We start from the raw sequence: 18,609 nt of genomic DNA on the forward strand, positions 1-18,609 counted from the left end.
GTTTCTGAGGTCGCACAGCGTCGGACACAACTGAAGCGACTTAGCAGTAGCAGGAAACAAATACACCACCTTTTCTATGAAGCTGTCCCTGATTCTTCAAGTAAAAGTAATCTCGCCTGAGTTCCCACAGCACTCACTAGTTCATTTAAAACACACTTTCCCCTCTTTTATTTATGTTCATATCAACTCCCCAGATGAATTTGTTTCCTAAAAGGCAGAAGCTAACTAATCAACTGTATACAGACCTCAACAGTGATAAGGTAGTCAGCATATACTGACTTTCATAATTAACTTTTTCTCAATACATAATCATTCTGATTGTAAAACTTCTGAATGAGTTATCCTCATATATACTGAAGAGTTACACACAACCTCAGATGAAGATTCATTTTCTTTAGGAAGCGTTCCTAGATCCAAATGTACTTATATTAATTATATCAATATATATTACACTTAGATATGCGCTTGCATGTATACATACATTCTACTGATAGCTAATATCCACAATGGAAAAGAATGTTATTGATTTGTAACTGATCTAGTCAAATGCTGGTTTACTTAATATCTTCCTACTTTTATTGGTATTTGGCAGTTAATCTGTCTTTGAATTTCTCCAAAATGTTTGAACTTTTAAGTCTGTATTTGATGGAAAGAACATAGCCTTACTTCCATGTAACATTTAAATTTATGGCAAGGGACTTAATCTTTTGACTAATTTCCCTGAGTAAAATCTGATTCACAGGCATCTGATTCACAAATCTGCAACTAGTTATTTCTTCCTGAAAGAAACTGCAGTCTGGTCTTAAGAAAATGTACATAAATGGCACTATGGAACTAATATTCAACAGGTTCAATATCAGTAAAGGAGCTGGTTTTTGGCAATTTTTGTTGCCTCTTTGTGTATGGGGGGACTTGCAGCTGATTAATGCTAAATACAAACCAATTATCTATTTAAAATATGAATACCCTCTGAATTTGGTGATCATTAACATTATTAAGACTGACATAGTTTTTCTCCCAGGTTTATTGAGATATAATTGATATACAATATTGTACAGGTTTAAGGCGTACAATGAGATGGATACACATATATATTGAGAAATGGCTATTATAATAAGGTTGGTTAACATATCCATCACCTCACATAATTACCATTTCTTATGTGTATGGTAAAAACATTTAAGATCTATTCTCTTAGCAACTTTCAAATATATAACACAGTACTATTAATTATAGTCATCATGCTGTACATCAGACTCCCAGCACTTATTCACCTTGTAAGTTTATACCCGCTGATCAAATCTCCCCATTCCCCATCTCCTGGCTCCTGACAACCACCCTTCTACTCTCTTGTTTCTGTGAGTTTGGGTTTTTAACTGACATAGCTAACATTAACTGAGTGTTAATAGTCTAACTGAAACAGAATATACAATTCTTCACAAGTTAAAAAAGAAGCAGTTCTGGCCTTTCACTTTGTAGGCTCTCTATATAAAATAAAGCTTATCACCAAATTATAAGGCTGCATTTACTCCCTCCAACAAAACCATAGTATTCCCTCTATGTACACATCTATATATACCTCTAGTCATTTACTAATTAACTCAGCAAATGTTTATTGCGCTCCTAGGCAGCCACCTTAAGTCCTTTTTAGAACAAGGTAAGGTAGAAAAAAGATTATAAATTTTTTAAAATAAATAAATGTGACAGACAACACAGTAAGTAGACACCAGAGCTGAAGGAAAGGAGAGATACAGTCCCAGCCCTTAAGGAGCAATCAATTTGGTGAGGAAGGAGAGAGAAAACTACCTCCATATCTCTCCTTTCTCACCTTGCTGCTCCTGTATTTTATGACCAGGCTTACTTTCCCAATGCACAGATTTCATTATGTCACTGCATAGCCAAGCACTTTTGATGACTTCCCATTACTTAATCAATTCTAAACTTCTCAGCCTCTAACTGAAGAGGATTCAAAGCCTTCCATGTATAGTATGCAGAGATTAAGAACACAGGCTTTGGAACTGGACTGCCTAGACTCATTCTCTATCAATTGTTAGTTCTATTTCTCAGTTTCCTTATCTACAAAAAGGGGATTTAAAATTAGTGCCTCTCTCACAGGGTTATTGTGAGGATTAAATGAAATGCTGCTTGTAAAATGCCTGGCACATTATCTGGCAAATGGTATGCATGTGAAAAATGAGAGCTCCTACTACTATTATTACTGTTGTTCAATCTCCACTTCCAGCCTCAACTTCAACAACATTCCTGTGACAATCCTGTTCTCCAACCAAACTAGACTCTTTACTATCTCTTAAACTCCCATCTCTACATTCATGCTTTCCCTCAGCCTGGAAAAAAATTGTCTCATCTTCAAGTTGTAAGATCCTAAATATTTTTGGCAATCCTGCTTAAAAGGCCTTCTCTTTCAGGTACCATCCTCTGATAGCCCAGCTCCATAACACATTATATATACACTCCACATGACACAAATCCTGGCTAGATTTATGCTTGTATTCTGCAGAGTTCTAGCCCAGTGTACATGATAGGGTTCAATTTGTTGACAAATGAATAAATGCCTATATTTCCTCTCTGTCATCCAAATAAATGCTCTCTTGGAAAACAGCTCCCTATCACAAGTAAAAAGATCTCTTCTGTAGTATTTCATAAAGCTGGTCAGCTAGTTTTCTTTTCTATTACCAATGTGGTAATTTCTATTATAGTATCCAGCACACAGTAGATGCCTAAATATTCAATGATTTGAATTTCATCTCATCTTACTTCAAGGATCAATTTATTCATTATGACTAAGAATGATTCAATCTTAAAAACATAATTTAGTTTTTACCTGCCCCCAAACTCATCTGTCAGTTTCTGGCCACCCTGACAATATCTCGATATGTCCCTTATTAGTTCGGGAGAGGTAATATATAAAACTTTGGTAAAGTCAGAACTAGAAAACCAAATGCCTGTAGGGAGATAAAGTAAATGAACAAAACAAAAGAGTAGTGAAAACTGCAAAGAACTACAGGGAGGAGTTCCACTCCAGCAGACAGTCTAAGGCAGCAGCTAAAATTAAGCAGCCACCTGGAAGCATCTCCTGCAACACTTAGCTCTCGGCCCCTTTCAATCTGAAAACTGAATAAAGTCTACAACTGAGCTGAGCATATTGAGCTTCCACTCTTGCCTAGGAATCATAAATGAACAATAATGCTAAATAATAAATAATAGCTAACATTATTGAGCATTTTCTAGATGCCACTCTGTTCTACATGTTATCAGAATTAGCTTACTTAATCCTCACAACTCTACTTTCCTTATTTTAAAGATGAGAAAAGCAAGGCACAAAGTGGTTATGCAACGTGTCCAAGGTACACAATTCACAAACCATGGAGCTGGAAACAGGGCTTTCAATAGATTTCACCAAAAAGAGCTCACAATATGAAGACAGAGTACCATTCAATAAATGATGCTGGGATAATTAACTGTACATCAGAAAAAATGAAATGACTCTACCTCACACCACACACACATGTCAATTCCAGATAAGAGGTCTAAACATAAAAGGCAAAAAGATAATATAAAGAATAGCTACTAAATCTTGGGAGAGAAAAAGATAAACTTGATTAAAATTCAAAACTTTTTAACAACTTAAAGAGATACAAAAACATTAGCAGGAGATAAAAACAAACCAGGAAATGATATCTGTAATACATATAATCAACAAAAGGATTAATAATAAAAAAAAAATATGAAGAAATCTTTTGGAAAAGACAACCCAATAGAAAAAAATGACAAAATAGGCCCCAGGAAGGTCTAAACTGTGAAAACCTGGCAAGAACCAGTTGTCACACAGTGGACCCCAAAACAGTAAACCATGGCACCACTGACCAATATAAAATATTCAGGGATCTATGTCATGCTGCAGATACACAGAGCATGGGGAATCCGGCCAGAAAGACAGTGCCAAGATGGTTATTCTTCATCACACAGGATGGTAAATCAGAAGTTTACTGTCCAACATTCAGACACACAGATCAGGAACTGGCAAATATATTTGGTAAAGGGCCAGAAAGTAAATATTTTCAATTTTGTGAGCTATATATTCTCTGTCACAACTATTTAACCTGCCATTGCTAGTATGAAGGCAGACAAAAGCAATATGTAAATGAGTGTGCCGATGTTGCAATAAAACTTTATTTACATAAACAGGTGGTGGAACAGATTTGATGCATGAGCCACAATCTGCCAAGACCTGACATTGTCAGTTATGATTTCCCTACTCTAGGAATACTTTCCCAGTCTATTGACACATGATTTTCTTAAGCAATAAACGACATCACACTTGACATCTCTCCACTGGCTTCCAAAAGTCTATTATTCTATAAAAAAAACCTTTTTCCTTATTATCTGCAGCAATTCTCACTCATTTTCCTTTCATTCCTTTTTTAAACCTCTTTGACTGCCACCTCAAACGAGAAATCTAAAAAATTCCCCTTCTCGCTCATCACTCACAATGTAATTATATCAACACTTGAAAATTCTCACTCTAGTCAACGTGCCCAGCTTCTGTCTTGGTTCAGGCCCTCATTCCCTCATTACTTCTTTTCTGCTCTCCAATCCACCCTCCCTCCAAAACACATTCATTTATCTCCTAAAAATTAAACCTCATCATAACTCCACTCCTTGAAAGCCTAGAATGCCTCTCTAAAAGCCAAGGATTCAGTCCAAACTCCTTAGCAAGGTCCTTCAACCCAGGTTCCAAACAACCTTCCCAGTCTCATCTCCAACCACTCTTTCACACACACACACTATGCTGCAGACACGTTAAATTACATTCCCTGAAAATATATGTCCTTATGTGAAAACTCTTCTCTCTTCTGCATCTGGCAAACTCCTTTATCCTTCAGGACACATCTCAAGTCTCACTTATTTCCAAAGCCTTCCCTAATCCTAGAGCAGAGACTTGCCTAACTGTGTCCTAAGAAACTGACAGCTCTCCTTTGGCATTTAACAGCCTGAATGGTCACTGTTTACATGTTCACTTCTCTCATGGGACTGAATATCCAAACTGAAAAGACCCTATCCTGCCTTAAAGATCTATGACTCCTCACAGCCTATCATAATGGCTGATATAAATAGATGTCTCAGCAAATAGTAAATGTCTGTTGAATGGAAGACATCCTTTGTGGTTCCTTAACCTGGGGTTCACAGATAGGAGTTCACAGACAGAATTCCAGGGGAAGGAGGGGAGGGGCTGTGAACTTGGATAGGGAAAAAAAATTACTTTATTTTCACTAACTTCTAACTGAAGCTACCATTTTATTCAAATATGAATGTAGGCAGTAAGCCATTCTTGTATTAGCAGATCTGTGATTCTGCTACTGTAATCACAGATATCTTTATATCATATTATAGTTATTGCAGAATTATTATGCTCATTTGAGATAATTATCAGACCCACCACTAGATCTAATTTCTTAATTTGCTGATAAAGAAGTGTATATCTATATTACATCACAATTTGTACACTGCAATAATTGCATTTCAATACAATTGGTTTCTCTATAACCCCATGTATTTTGTTTTATGCAATTAAAAATATTATCCTGAAAGGGATCCATAAGCTTTGTTAGACTACCGACAAAGGTCCATCTAGTCAAAGCTATAGTTTTTCCAGTAGTCATGTACAGAGAGTTGGACCAAAAGGAAGCCTGAGCACTGAAGAATTGATGCTTTCCAACTGTGGTACTGGAGAAGACTCTTGAGAGTCCCTTTGAGTGCAAGGAGATTAAACCAGTCAATCCTAAAGGAAAGGAAATCAATCCTGAATATTTATTGGAAAGACTGATGTTGAAGCGCCAATCCTTTGGTCACCTGATGCAAAGAGCCAACTCGTTGGAAAAGACCCTGATGCTGGGAAAGATTGAGAGGAGGAGAAGAGGGCGACAGTGGATGAGATGGTTGGATGGCATCATCAACACACTGTACATGAATCTGAGAAACTCTGGGAGATAATGAAGGACAAAGAAGCCTGGAATGCTGCAGTCCATGAGGTAGCAACGCTTGCCTCCAATGCGGGAGACCTGGGTTCAATCCCTGGGTCGGGAAGATCCCCTGGAGAAGGAAATGGTAACCCACTCCAGTATTCTTGCCTGGAGAATCTCATGGACGGAGAAGCCTGGTAGGCTACAGTCTACGGGGTTGCAAAGAGTCCAACACAACTGAGCAACTTCACTTACTTACTTTCACTTAGTGACTGAACAGCAACAAAGGGGCCCATGGTACAGACAAGATTAGGCTTTCCTGCATTAGAAAGATCCAAAACAAATGAACATGTTGCTGAATAAGGATATTGAACATATGTTAAAAATATCATTGCTATGAACATCTTCATAACCTTTTTGTTGAAAGTCTCTTTTGATTATATGGGGGCCCTGGGACAACTATAACAAAACTGAGAATTCTCTCATAGCCCATGGGGACTTTGAATTCCTCTATCATGATAGAACATCAATTACAGTCATGATAGAGATCCATTGTTCACTGTTACCTTTTAGGCTTTTTGTGTCCCTTTGCTGTACAGTGAACACCTAGAAGAGAAGGAGCATCTTTTAAGACTCTACATAAAGATAGAAGTCAAAAAGATTTTGAAGATAACTTCTTTGCACAAACAGAAGTACACTAGAAATTATCAAATAGCTAGTTATCTATACTTTCCTGCTATCCCCCTCATTTTTTGTACTGACAAACTCAATACAAAAAGAACTTACTTAGTAGTTCTTTGATATATGCTGCCACACTTGACTTAATACTTTTCGCCCACCTGGCAAATTCCTCTAAGGCAGTTGTGTTGAATAAGGAGGCAACAGGCCTGAGTTCTAGTACTACTTCTGTCATTTACTGGTTAGATCTTGAGAAGTCAACTTTACTTTTCTGTGTCTCAGCTAAAATCACTACATAATCTAAAATCATTACATGATCTAAGGCCTTTGCAGTTTTCACACATTTAATCCTTTACCATTCTCACGGCTTCAATAACGCCTTTCTGATGACCTCCCCAGGTGACACTGCTCTTAAAAAACAGTGGGCTGTCCCCTTCCTGGGAAGACACCTTGGGTCACCGCCCACAAACAGCCAGGTCCCTCCTTTTAAAGACACACACACAAACTCCCTAAGTTGATGGAGGCTCTCTCTTCTTGCCAACCAGTTCCACTTTGCATTCTTTTGCTGGCCAGCTCCTGCACCCAAACCTCAATCCCCCTTCTCTCTCTTCTTCATCAAAGCATTACTTTTTCTGTTCCTCTTGCCAATACGGAGTGCAGGATCCTGGGGGCACATATGTCCTCAGTCCCTTGGGAGTTACACGGACTTGCCCCGCAACTCTAACGACTAGACCAGTCTGATATTCGCCTCTGTACCGAAAAGGCCCCCATTTCCAATCAACCCTTTCACCACCAGCCCCCGCCCCCCGCAAAGAACTGTCCCAGCCCTGACAGCCTGGGCTCAAATCCCACGCCCCTCCGCGCCCTGCCGGCCTGGGGTCCTGAACATGGACCACGACCTGACCCAGCTCCAGTTCCTGCTCCCCAAGCCCCACGGATCCCGATCCCGATCCCGTTTGGACCCAGCGACCCTTCTCGGCGACCCCGGCCACGACCCCACGTCCGACTCCCTCCAGTTCCTCAGGCCTGGAGCGCCACCCCGTGCAGACCCCAGCCGGCTCAGCACTCCCTCAGCTCCCGGACACCGAGTCCCGCACCCTCCCCACCACTGCCGGGCCCCCAGCAGTCCCCAGCGCCCGCGCCCGCAGGCCCCGGGCCCGCTCCCCAACATGGCGACGGGGACACCAGCGCGGCGGGCGGGCGGGGCGGCTACGGGCCGGGACCGCACAGGGGCCGTGCTCCACGGTCCGCCGGCGCCATTTTCCCGCGCCGGGCCCGGGCGGCGCCTCCTTCCCGCGGAGCCAGCCGGGCCGGCACCGCGGACGCCCGGCGGGCCCACCCCTTACGGGCCCGCGTCGCCGTCAGCTCACCTGAGCGCGGCCCCAGCCCTCCCGGGCGGGCCTCGGAGCACCGGCCCGGGCCGTGCGTGCCCGCGGCCCTCCGTGTGTCTGTCGGTCCGTCCTCGCGTGCGCCCGTCTATCCGGCCGTCGGCGCCCGGCCGCCCGCAGCCCGACCCGGCTGGGCCTCAGGGAGCCGGCGGGGAGGGGGATGGGCCGGACCGGGTCGGGGAGGGAGGGGGAGGGAGGGAGAGAGGGTGGGAGCGCGGGAGAGGGCGGGGTAGGGCGGGGGCGGGGCCTTGGCCACGTGACCAAACGTCCCCGAGAGCGCGGGGCCGAGCGCGCGCCAGCTCGGTTGGGTGCAGAGCTCGAGCCGGGATATGAGATTGTTTGGCTCCTGGCGCTGTAATATTCCCAGTGGCTGTTGCCCCCATCTTGGAGTCACTGCACAGCCATATGGAAACCCTCTAAGCTGAGTGTTCTTGGGCAAGTCAACTCTCCAAGCCTCAGTTTATGTACCTGAGATACGGATATAATAATAGTCTTTGCAAAGAGGAAATGAGGGAAAGCGTGGAAAGCCCTTGGCACAGTGCCTGACACGTAGTATCTAATAACGCTAATGATGATAAAGATCATCTTTAGCCTTTATTACTGATGTCTGCCTGTAAGTCCCATCACTGTGACCCTAGCAGACTCAGTGGGTACAGGGGAGTGTGGCCCTTTCCCCCTCTTCCCAAATGTAGGGAAGCCTCCCAAGCCCTGGGCTTGATGCCTGTCCTAAAGGCCTGGATTCAGATCCGGCTTTCACTCTTGATAGCTGTGTAATTTTCCTTTGCCTCAACTTCAACTTCCTCATCTGTGAAATGGGAGTTAAGGGTCTATTACAAGCATCATGTTATATAGATAAACAGGGGATTGTTAGCTGATTGTACAGCTCAGGCATGTTGGTCTCATCTAAGAAAAGTCAGAGTCATTTCATTCCACCAATATATTTATTGAGCACACACCATGTGCTTGGAGTGGTGCAGTAGCCCTCTAAGGCCAGTCCACATTCTCCCTGGCTCCCCTCCAACCTATTCTCCACCCTGCTGTCAGCAATATTTCTAAGTCAGAAATCTGATCATGTCTCTCCTCTATTTAAAACTATTTGATGGTTCATATTGCTCTTATGATAAAGGCCAAATAGATGTCTCTTGCCCGTCCCACATGGCCAGGCTTATCTCCTAGCACTCTAACTCTCTCTGGACTTTAAGTACATTGATCTTCACATTCTGTACTTCCTTCTTAGGATCCTTGCACATGCTGATCGGTCCATCTGGTGTGCTCCCCCTCCTCATTAGATAATTTGTCAGCCTTCAGATCCCTGCTCAAACATCACTACCCCAAGGACACCTTCTCTGAGGATTCTTTAGGCAAGTTCTCTTCCTTGTCCTCAATAGGACTCACTAGGTTGTTTATCACCTGTCTTCTCGAGGCTGTGGACCTCATTAGGAGGGAGAGTTTATCCATCTTGTTTACTGACATTTTCTCAGCACGTAGCACAGGGCCTGGCACAGAGCATATGTTCAGTAAATATTTGTTGTGTGTGAATCTTGAGAATGGTGGTGGACCCTAAAGGGCAGAGAAAAATAAAGAGAACCACAGGCAGCCAAAAGGGCACCTCGGATGCTTGAGCCCAAGAAATTAACACCAAAAGGGTTTACAAGAACCTAGAAAAAAAATTTTAAGCTTTTTCTTCTTTTAGAAAATGGAGCATGATTTACATACAGGAAAATGCAAACATCTTAAGTGTACATCTAATACATTTTTACCTACGTTACCGTTTACCACCACAGTTATCACTTTAACTTCAAAAAGTTAAATATAGAATTACCATCTGATCCAAAAATACTACTTCTGGATATTTACCCCAAGAAAGTAGAAGCAGGGACTTAAGCAGATATTTGTACTATGCTATGTGCTATGTTCTATGTACTATGCATATGTACTGTGCTATGTACTCATGTTCATAGCAGCATTATTCACTGCAGCCAAAAGGTAGAAGCAGGCTATATATCTGTCAGATGAATGGATAAACAAAACGGCGGCATATACATACAATGTAACATTAGCCTTAAAAAGGAAGGAAATTTTGGCACATGCTATAACATTGCAGACATTGAAAACATTATGCTAAGTGAGATACTGCTGCTACTGCTGCTAAGTTGCTTCAGTTGTGTCCGACTCTGCGCGACCCCACAGACGGCAGCCCACCAGGCTCCCCCGTCCCTGGAATTCTCCAGGCAAGAACACTGGAGTGGGTTGCCATTTCCTTCTCCAATGCATGAAAGTGAAAAGTGAAAGTGAAGTCTCTTAGTCATGTCTGACTCCTATCAACCCCATGGACTGCAGCCGACCAGGCTCCTCCATCCATGGGATTTTCCAGGCAAGAGTACTGGAGTGGGGTGCCACTGCTCTCTCTGTAAGTGAGATAAGTCAGTCACAAAAGATCAACTACTATGTGATTCCTCATACGAGGATCCTGAAAAAGAAAGCTGAAACTGTTGGTGGCTTAGTCATGTCCAGCTCTTTGTAGCCTTCCAGGCTCCTCTGTCCATGGGATTTCCCAGCAAGAATATTGGAGTGGGTTGCCATTTCCTTCTCCAGGGGATCTTTCTGACCCAGGAATCAAACCCAGGTCTCCTGCATTACAGGCAGATGCTTCACTGACTGAGCTACGAGGGAAGCCCCTATTAGCTGTGTGACTTCAGGTAAATCCAGAGTTCTTATCTTACGGATGATACAACTTGGACCAAAAGGAGAAAAATGACTCGTTCCACAGGGTCCAAAGTATTTTTTCCCTTTGTTTTTAAATCCTTACATGGTTTTTGTTCCCAAAAGACTATAAGCTCTATTTTTGTAGTATCATAATATAATTTAACATTTTTGTGCTACAATTGCCTCATCTGTAAGGTGCAGATAATAAGGGTACCTTACAGGATCAGACGGTAAAGAATCTGCCTGCACTGCAGGAGACCCAGGTTAAATCCCTTGGTGGGGAAGATCCCCTGGAGAACAGAACGGCTACCCGCTCTAGTATTCTTTCCCGGAGAATCCCACGGAGAGAGGAGCCTGGTGGGCTACAGTCCATGGGCTCACAAAGAGTAGGACTCAACTGAGTGACTTTCAGTTCAGTCCGGTTCATTCACTCAGTTGTCTGACTCTCTGCGAACCCAGGGACTGCAGCATGCCAGGCTTCCCTGTCCATCACCAACCCCCAGAGCTTACTCAAACTCGTGTCCATAGGGTTGATGATGCCATCCAACCATCTCATCCTCTGTTGTCCCCTTCTCCTCTTGCCTTCAATCTTTCCCAGCATCTGGGTCTTTTCCAATGAGTCGGTTCTTTACATCAGATGGCCAAAGTATTGGAGTTTCAGCTTCAGCATCAGTCCTTCCAATGAATATTCAGGACTGATTTCTTTTAGGATGAACTAGTTGGATCTCCTTGCTGACCAAGGGACTCTCAAGAGTCTTCTCCAACACCACAGTTCAAAAGCACCACTTCACTTTCACTTCACTTCAAAATGAATTAGTAGATACAAAATGCTTAGAAGAGTGACTAGCACTTATGATAGCCTCAATAAGCAACAGACTACCTGAGGCCGCTGAAGAGGTTATCAGGCTGTTTCACAGTATTCTCTGAGCAAGAAAAGCAGTCCTGAGACATCCAGGACTGTTCTGGATTCAGATTTAGATAAAAAGAAACTGTTAGATGCTCAGTCATGTCCAATTCTTTGTGACCCATGAACTGTATGTTGGCTGCCAGGCTCCTCTGTCCATGGAATTCTCCAGCCAAGAATACTGAAGTGGATTGCCATTTCCTTTTCCAGAGGATCTTCCTGACCCAGGGATCAAAACTGGATCTCCTGCACTGCAGACAGATTCTTTACTGTTTGATCCACCAAGGAAGTCCAGTAGATAAAGAGAAAGTTCAGTTCAGTTCAGTTCAGTCGCTCAGTCGTGTCCGACTCTTTGCAACCCCATGAATCGCAGCATGCCAGGCCTCCCTGTTCATCACCATCTAATTAATTATTCTTTGATGTGAACAATTTGGCCTTTTTTAAAAATTGGATGATAGTTGTTTTACAATGTTGTGTTAGTTTCTGCTGTACAACTACATGAATCGGCTATAAGTATACATATCTGCCCTCCCTTTTGAGCCTCCCTCCCACACCACCATCCCACCCATCTAGGTCATCACAGAGCCCGGAGCTGAGCTCCCTTTGTTATACAGCACCTTCCCACCAGGTATCTATTTTACACTTTGTAGGATTATACGTCAGTGCTAATCTCTCAGTTTGTCCCATTCTCTCCTTCCCACTCTGTGACCACAAGTCTGTTCTTTACGTGTGCATCTCTATTTTTTCCCTGCAAATAAGTTCATCAGTACCACTTTATTAGATTCCATATATGTGTGTTAGGGCTTCCCTCGTAGCTCAGTTGGTCAAGAATCTGCCTGCAATGCAAGAGACTTAGGTTCAATTCCTGGGTCAGAAAGGTACCCTGGAGAAGGAAATGGCATCCCACTCCAGTATTCTTGCCTGGAGAATTCCATGGACAGAGGAGCCCAGCAGGCTACATAGTCCATGGAGTCGCAAGGATCAGGCATGACTTAGCGACCAAACCACAACCACCACATATATATTTCTTTCTGACTTACTTTGATCGGCATTTTTTGAACATTTATTTTCATGTTTGTCTGATGGGCTTAAGCTTTGCAGTGGTAAGACTGATGGTGAACACTAGAACCATGTCTTTAAGAACAGCATTGAACAGGAAAAAAAAAAAGAAGACTAAAGCCTACTAGAGAGCATCAACATGCTACTGTCTGTGGGATTCATCACGATGGTGCCAAATGGCAAGGTTATCACATTTGGTTAGGCAAGCTGTGTCTTACTGGAGGACATCACATGTAAATGGATGCCACTCACTGGTATACACTGTAAAGTATACCTTTATTGTGGTAATTTACCAGTAGATGGCAGTAATGTGCCTTATTATTACAAAATCAGTTCAGTTTTCAGACAATAGGAAATAAAGTGTCTTGAAGAGGGATAAAAATTTTGAAAAATAGAATACACAATCGAAAAAAATGAAAGAGTATCAAGAAGAGACCAAAAAAAAAAAAAAGGAGAAATATTCTAGGGCTTATAAAACCTGATTTCAAAAATATTCTATTTTAAACATATTAGCATATAACATAAAGACATGAAAATACACAACTCATAAGTGTAATGATGATTTTTCACAAAATGGACACATATATCCAGTTCAGTTCAGTCGCTCAGCCGTGTCTGACTCTTTGCAACCCCATGGACTGCAGCTTGCCAGGCCTCCCTGTCCATCACCAATTCCTGGAGTTTACCCAAACTTTTGTCCGTTGAGTCAGTGATGCCATCCAACCACCTCATCCTCTGTTGTCCCCTTCTCCCCCCACCTTCAATCTTTCCCAGCATCAGGGTCTTTTCCAATGAGTCAGTTCTATGCATCAGGTGGCCAAAGTATTGGAGTTTCAGCTTCAACATCAGTCCTTTCAATGAACACTCAGGACTGATCTCCTTTAGGATGGACTGGTTGGATCTCCTTGCTGTCCAAGGGACTCTCAAAAATCTTCTTCAACACTGCAATTCAAAAGCATCAATTCTTCAGTGCTCAGCTTTCTTTATAGTCCAACTCGCACACCCATATATGACTACTAGAAAAACCATAGCTCTGATTAGATGGACCTTTGTTGGCAAAGTAATATCTCTGCTTTTTAATATGCTGTTTAGATTGGTCATAACTTTCCTTCCAAGGAGTAAGTGTCTTTTAATTTCATGGGTGCAGTCACCATCTGTAGTGATTTTGGAGTGCCCCCAAATAAAGTCTGCCACTGTGTCCACTGTTTCCCCATCTATTTCTCATGAAGTGATGGGACCAGATGTCCAACCAACATCCAAATCAAGAAACAGAACATTTGAGCCCCACAAAAGCTCCTTCGTTCTCCTTTTCCACCCCTCTGAGGGTAAATAGTACTCTGACTTCTAACTTCATAGATTAGGTTTATCAGGTATTAAATTTTATGTAAATGGAAGCATATAAAATGTGCTCTTCTGAGTCTGCCTTCTTTTGCTCAATTTTCTGTTTTTGAGATTCTTCTATATTGTTGCAGGGAGTTGTAGTTGGTTCCATTTCATTGCTACATATAGTTCCTTATTTTAATTTGTCACAGTTTATCCGTTCTACTGATGATGAGCATTTCAGTTTTCACTGTAGGTCAACTTTTAATAGTACTACTATGAACCTTCTTGCCTATGTATTTGAGTAAACACATGTATAATTTTTGCTAGATTTATACCTAGGACTATGATTGCTCGGTCCAAGAGAAATATCAGTTACCTCAGATATGCAGATGACATCATCCTTATGGCAGAAAGTGAAGAGGAACTAAAGAGCCTCTTGATGAAAATGAAAGTGGAGAGTGAAAAAGCTGGCTTAAAACTTAATGTTCAAAAAATGAAGATCATGGCATCTGGTCCCATCACTTCATGGCAAATAGATGGAAAAACAATGGAAACAGTGACAGACTTTCCTTGGGCTCCAAAATCACTGCAGATGGTGACTGCAGCCATGAAATTAAAAGACGCTTGCTCCTTGGAAGGAAAGGTATGACAGACCTAGACAGCATATTAAAAAGCAGACATTACTTTGCTGACAAAGGTCTGTCTAGTCAAAGCTATTGTTTTTCCAGTAGTCATGTATGCATGTGAGAGTTGGGCCATAAAGAAAGCTAACCACCAAAGAATTGATGCTTTTGAACTGTGGTGTTGGAGAAGACTCTTGAGAGTCCCATGGACTGCAAGGAGGTCAAACCAGTCAATCCTAAAGGAAATCAGTCCTGAAAATTCACTGGAAGGACTGATGCTGAAGCTGAAACTCCAATACTTTGGCCATCTGATGTGAAGAACTGACTCATTGGAAAAGACTCTGATGCTGGAAAGGATTGAAGGCAAGAGGAGAAGGGGACGACAGAGGATAAGATGGTTGGATGGCATCACTGACTCTGTGGACATGAGTTTGAGTAAGCTCTGGGAGTTGGTGATAGACAGGGAAGCCTGGCAAGCTGCAGTCCATGGGGTCACAAAGAGTTAGACACGACTGAGAGACTGAACTGAAGTGAACTGAACCAGGTCTTAGTTATAGCATGTGGGATCTAGTTCCCTGTGAGGGGAAAAGTCGCTCAGTCATGTTCAACTCTTTGATTCCATGGACTATACAGTCCATGGAATTCTCCAGGCCAGGATACTGGAGTGGGTGGCCTTTCCCTTCTCCAGGGGATCTTCCCAACCCAGGGATCAAACAGGGGTCTTCTGCATTGCAGGCGGATTCTTTACCAACTGAGCTATCAGGGAAGCCGCTAGTTCCCTGACTAGGAATCAAACCCAAGCCCTCTGCATTGGGAGCACAGAGTCTTAGCTACTGAACCACCAGGGAAGTCCCCCTTATCATGTATTTGGTTGCAAACATTTTTTTCATTTTGGGGGTTGTCTTTTCACTCTCTTGATAGTGTCGTTTGATGCACAAAAATTTTAAATTTTGATGCAGTTTAGTTTACCTACTTTTTTCTTCTGTTGTTTCTGCTTTTGTTTGCCATAGATCCAAAATCATGAAGATTTACTTCAGTGTTTCTTTCTAAGAGTTTTATAGTTTTAGGTCTTACATTTAGGTCTTCAATCCATTATGAGTTATTTTATGTATATGCTGTGAGTTAAGGGTCAAACTTCATTCTTTTGTAAGTCAATATTTAGTTGTATCAGCATAGTTTGTTGAAGAGACTATTCTTTTTCCATTGAATGATCTGGGCATCCTTGTGAAAAGTCAAGATAGATTGATCATAGGTAGATGGTTTATTTCTGAACTCTCAATTCTATTCCATTGATATATTCATCTTCCTGCCGGTAGCACAGTGTTTTGATTCCTGTAACTTTGTCGTATAGTAAGTTTTGAAGTCAGGAAGCTTCATATCTTAACTAAGAGATGAAGGAAATACCTAAGATACCCAACTTAAGAAGCAAATGGGTATATTCTAGAGTTATTTTAGGTTGGAGAGAATATTATAAAAATTCTTTAAATTTCCAAGTTTATTTTTTCTTTGTTTCATAGTCAGCTAAAGTTAGCTTGTCAGTATGAGGTAAATTTATGCTTTCTATTTTGAACTGTGGTGTTGGAGAAGACTCTTGAGAGTCCCTTGGACTGCAAGGAGATCCAACCAGTCCATCCTAAAGGAGATCAGTCTGGGTGTTCATGGGAAGGACTGATGCTGAAACTGAAACTCCAATACTTTGGCCGCCTCATGCAAAGGGCTGAGTCATTTGAAAAGACCCTGATGATGGGAAAGATTGAGGGCAGGAGGAGAAGGGGACGACCGAGGATGAGATGGTTCGATGGCATCACCGACTCAATGGACACGAGTTTGAGCAAGCTCCGGGAGTTGGTGATGGACAGGGAGGCCTGGTGTGCTGTGGTTCATGGGGTTGCAAAGAGTCGGACATGACTGAGCGACTAAACTGAACTGATGGTAGATCAAGAGAGTAAAACCTAAATAAAGTAAAAATAATTACGAAAACAATGTCCACGCGAACCCTGTCTGTCTTCCTCATCAGTGTTCCCAGTGCATCAGGCAGTGTATGGCACAGAGTAGACATTTAAGAAAATATTAATGAAATAAAATATGATATTTCATATACTGAGTGAGGAAGCAGACTTTCCAAGATATCAGAATCTTGCTTTGATAAATAGGAATTGTTCCACTTGACAAATCTTTTATTCAAAGCTGTCCTATCATTATTTGTATATTTAAGAAATAAAATAACCCCAAGATGCCCATGTAACCCTCCAAAACCTGCTGCATGGAAGGTCCTGTAACATCAGTGTAGGAGAGTTGGTATGACCACAGGTGTTACTCAAGCATTTAAAGATATCAGGGCAAGGATAATCAAAGCTTCATCGGAAACCAGTTAAAATGTTTAATGAACTATGATGAATCATTATAAATTATCAAGTAAATCTATATATTTTGATATTGACATGAAAAAATGTCCATGTTATATAGGTAAGTGAAAAAAAAAAGATGTTGTAGACACTGTGACTAACATAATCCATTTTTACTTTTAAAAAGAACAACGAGTGACTTCCCTGGTGGTCCAGCGGTTAAGACTTCAAGCTCCCAATGCAGGCAGCCCAGTTTGATCCCTCATCAGGGAACTAGGTCCAACATGCCACAACTAAGACCCAACGCAGCCAAATAAATAAAATATTATTTTAAAAATAAATAAATAGAATGATGATGTATGTGATAGCTACAGAAAAAAAGTAGTTGGAGGAATATGTGAGATTTTTGGAGGGGTTGGAGGAATATGTGAGGAAGAGTGAGATTTTTGAAAGTTGAGATTTTGAGGGCATGGATCATTTATATTATATGCTTATGAAATGTTTGATATTTGAATGACTGTTACATCTGTAATCAGATAAAGTAATAAAGTTTTTTTCAAAGAAGAGAGGGACGTGATCTTTGGAGTCAAACAGACTGCTTTTATATCATGGATCTGCCAGCTATCAGCTGGGTGACCTTGGACAAGTTATTTCATATCTCTGAACCACAATTTTCACATCCATAAAATGGAGAAATTAGTATCAGCCTCATAAGAATGTTGTGCCGACCTTAACAGTTTCATCACATACTTTCATTCTCTCAGTATGTTCTAGAATAGAGGTTGACAAACTATTGTCGTTAGGCCAAATTGGATCCTGTTTTTCTAAAATAAAGTTTTATGGACTACAGTCACAGCCATCTGTTTACCTATTGTCTATGCCTGCTTTTGCACTATAACAGCAAAGATGAGTAATTACTATAAGGACCAGATGGCTTGAAAGACTGAAATATTCATATCTGGCCCTTTGCAGAAAAAGTCTGTTGACTGATCCCTGCTCTAGGAAGAGTACACTGGTGTTCTTTCACCTCTTCACCATGGCATATTTGCATTTACTGTTCTCTTTGTCTAAAATGACATTCCCACACCCCACATCTAATATTTTCTGTCAATCTTGCTCATCTCATTATCTGGAGAAAGCTGATCCCATTCCAAAACAGAATAAAATTATCTTTCCTGTTGTACTTCCTCATAGCTTTCCTCCTAGACGGTATCATGATGGCAATTACCCTAATTATCTGGGTCCTTATTTATTTAATGTTTGACTTCCCCTATAGACTGAAAATCCACACAAAAAAAACTGTGTTGTTTTTTTTTCAATACTGAATCTCCAGTGCTTAACAAAGTACCTGTAACATAATGGGTAGATAACATTCATGCATGAATGATATAATCTGTAAAATGTATTTATTATCTGATATATACTGTGTAAAGTATGCTTTATAACAAACAGTTTACCTAGTAGATGTTCAAATGGTTAAGAGCATAGATTAGGAATTCAATATCCTGAGACTGAATCCCAATTCTTCCATTTAATACAAGAGGAACATTAAACTAGTTCCTTAACTTCTTTTTGCCATCTGTAAAATGGGAATAATATCAG

Source organism: Capricornis sumatraensis, chromosome 15 (genome assembly GCF_032405125.1).
Source record: "Capricornis sumatraensis isolate serow.1 chromosome 15, serow.2, whole genome shotgun sequence".
Taxonomy (NCBI): Eukaryota; Metazoa; Chordata; class Mammalia; order Artiodactyla; family Bovidae; genus Capricornis; species Capricornis sumatraensis.